We start from the raw sequence: 3,501 nt of genomic DNA on the forward strand, positions 1-3,501 counted from the left end.
GGATAGCATTGGAAATGTAATTGAGGAAAATATGTAATAAAAATATTAAAAATTAAAAAAAAATTTTGTGACTATAGAGAACCCTGACTAATACATTTATTATTTATTCAAATACTATTAGTTAATTAGGATCTTTCAATAAATTTTTCATATTAATAAGTGAACATATACCAAAATTAGAATCAATCGCCTATCAGCACCTTATATAGGCAACATTTCATATTTCAGTTATATTATTAAAATTATTAGATTTGCTGTGCCACAGTAATTTTATATCAAAGAGTAAAACAACAAATCAAGTATATTTTCTGTAACCTTTGACATTTGAATTAATGAGTGGCAATACACGTATTTTCTACAAAAACACAAGTCACATGCATATTATTTGATTTCATGGAATAAAATTTCTCTTTTATTATAACGTAGTTTAGTTCCTTTGAAAAGCTGCCCAACAGTAATAAGAGATTTGCTGCAGAGAACATTCTAAAATACAGTAGCATACAATGGTATTCATTGATCATTAGAACTTCTTTGAAGGGTGACAGTACATTTTCTTTTTCTATGACCAAGAAAAATTGCTCTGAAATTTGCCAAATAAAGACTTTCCATCTACATAACTATAGAAGTATGTGTTTTAGCCACAGGTAGTGAAGAGAAAACCATTTAAGTTTCAGCACAAAGCCCTTTATCTTTTGGGACATACACACATCACTACACAAGAATGTCATGAATCTGTACTATCTACCAATAAAGTTCAAATAAATTAGAGAATTTTCACAAAAAATAAATCTTTGAAGCAAACTTTTATAGAAGATACTAGTCCTGTATTAAATACTCAGAAATACTGTGTTTAGGATCCTTTTGAGTCTCACTTCACCTTCCCTCACTTAGGTGGAAGGAAATTGAATTGAGAGAATTTATTTTTTGTTTCTTCCACTAACCAAAGAAAAAAAAACAAAAACTAAAAAGAAAGTTATTTGTTGGAAGGAAGAAAAAAAAAAAAAAAAACAACCCTAAAAACAAAAACAAAAAAGTTCTACAAAGAAATAGAAAAATCTCTGTAAATATTTAGGCTTCCATATAATTATATACAATACATATAATTGAATGGGTGTAAATATTGATAGACATCATTAACTTTTTATCAGGCTTTTATAGAAAAATATATCCATATGTAGATATAGTTAATAAAGATGTCAATAGATGTACCACCACACACCTAGGACAGAGTATCTGAATGAATCAAGTGGGATCACACCTGAAATCCTCTTTGAGAAAATTCTATGTGGGCTGCCAATAAAGAAAAGCAATTAAACAGCTCTACTGTTATCCTATGAACCATGACAATAAGCAGAAAGAAAGTTATGTATGAATGTGTAAGAATTTTGCATTCACATGTCAATGACAACTAAGTGGTGGACTCAAGGCCTGCCCATCACGAGAGAAATCATGACTGATACTGGAAATCTATCGACTGTCCTAGGGCTAGTGAAGTCATAGACCTTAGGAAAGAATCTGCTATGGCAACTCTGCTAGGTTCCATATTCATTATTTGATTTCACTGTTGTCTGATCCACTTATGCCCATTGTCACTGGATTTTTGCTTCCTTATTTTGGGTGAGAAAGACTATAAAAAGGCAGAGAAATGAAAACTATCATCAGATTATTTGAGAACTTTATGAAGGCATGAATTGAGACCTCCTCATAGCACTCGGAGGAGTGTTCCTTTGTAATATTACTTTACTGAAATATGATATGTCTGTTAAAATATATACTTGTTTAATACATGCGATTTTATCATACGGGATCAATCACTGCCAACAACATATGCTATTATGCTTCATGTTTTTCTCTTAAACTATGATGGCCTCTCCAACAATTTTAAGGTTACAAAATTCTATTGTTTGCAGTAGGTACTTTGCTATATAGTGGAACTCCAAAATGTGTCTTACCTCACTGAACCTTACTATCTATGCGTAATTGTTTTTCCTTGGTTCTCTCTCTCCCTAGGTATGAACAAATAACCATTTTTCCCTATTCTTGTGTGTGTTTATGAGTTTTAGTATCTAAATTTAATTAACATGACAGAATATTTTTGATTCCAGCTTATCTGTCTGAGCATAAAATACCTGAGTTCATTCATGCTGCTATACATAAACAGCTTTTAAAATTCTTAGAGTATGCATAATAACCCAGCAAGGTATATGTCCTACTCCTCTATGCATTCATCTGTTAATGAGAATTTAAATCTCACCATAACTTAACTGATGTTTGTTGCAGTGAGCATAGCATCTCTCACAAGGCTGGAATTTGAATAGTGAAACTGCTGAGTCATAGGGTAGTTCAATTAGAACATTTATAGTGTTTCATAATGGACATGCCGTTTTGCATTTTTTCAACTGCATAGAAAGGTTCATTTTCTTCATACACTGATATTTTCCATATTATATATATATATATATATATATATATATATATATATATATATATAATCAATGATAAGTACCATGTTTCAAATAATAGAATTGGATGCTCATTTTACAAATACATTAAAAATCAACTAAAAATAAATTAAAGTTTTAAACAATGTCCTAAAGCCTGAAAATTCATTACAGAAAACAAAAAGAATAAGATTAGATTGAGTACTGACTAAAGTTTTTTGGGGGTTTAAAGTATAAGCACAGAATAACAACAACAACAACAACAACCCAAACATACAAAGAGTAAGAATCAGGGTTTCCTCACTGTAGAAACCAAATAAAAAGGAAAATTTGAGAATTGAAGAAAATATTTGCGAACCACTTATTATATAACATTTAATATCAAAACATGTAAGTGACTGTAACATTCCATGTTAAATAAACAATTTTGAGAGAGAAATAACCAGGTTAATTTTGATTATGAAATTTATTTTTATATTCTAACTTTTACTGACTTGACTCTTCCTTTATATCTCCAAAGTAAAAATACAGACTGAAAGCAATTTTTTTCTCATTTTTGTGAAGACCCTTGTAATGGTATCTCCTGATAAACGTAGACATTAAGAAAATAGAGGCAAGCATGATCGCATTTAGTAAACGCCCCCATAGATCCATATTCCAGTGATAATAAACACTTCCTACTCAGTCACCTCTGTGTTTGTCAGGGTGAGGTTTCACAGAACAGTTTTTAGTTGCTTCTTCTATCTACCTATTTGTATTTGCTATGTCTCTCAGGTTATTGGGATCTGTTTAAGCTAACTTTGGTGGCTAGAATGAAGCTAGAAATAAGTTCATTTCTTTTAGATTTCCTAGCTTAATAGAAATTAATGTATTCCCTTATAAGGTAGTCTGAATTTCTTTGTTGTCTGGTAATACGTTTTTCTTTGTTTCTGATTCTGTTAAGTTGGGTTCTTTCTCTCTCTGTCTCTCTCCCTCCATCACTAATCTTCTTTGCTTCTTTTCTTTTCTTTCTCTCTTTCTCTCTCTCTCTCTCTCTCTCTCTCTCTCTCTCTCTCTCTCT

General features: G+C 31.0%; 1 pseudogene; it reads right to left on the reverse strand.

Moving 5' to 3' along the window:
• Positions 1-3,062, reverse strand: part of LOC110285827 — an 8,213-nt pseudogene extending 5,151 nt beyond the window's left edge.
• Between the last annotated feature and the right edge of the window lie 439 nt (positions 3,063-3,501).

Source organism: Mus caroli, chromosome 1 (genome assembly GCF_900094665.2).
Source record: "Mus caroli chromosome 1, CAROLI_EIJ_v1.1, whole genome shotgun sequence".
Taxonomy (NCBI): domain Eukaryota; kingdom Metazoa; phylum Chordata; class Mammalia; order Rodentia; family Muridae; genus Mus; species Mus caroli.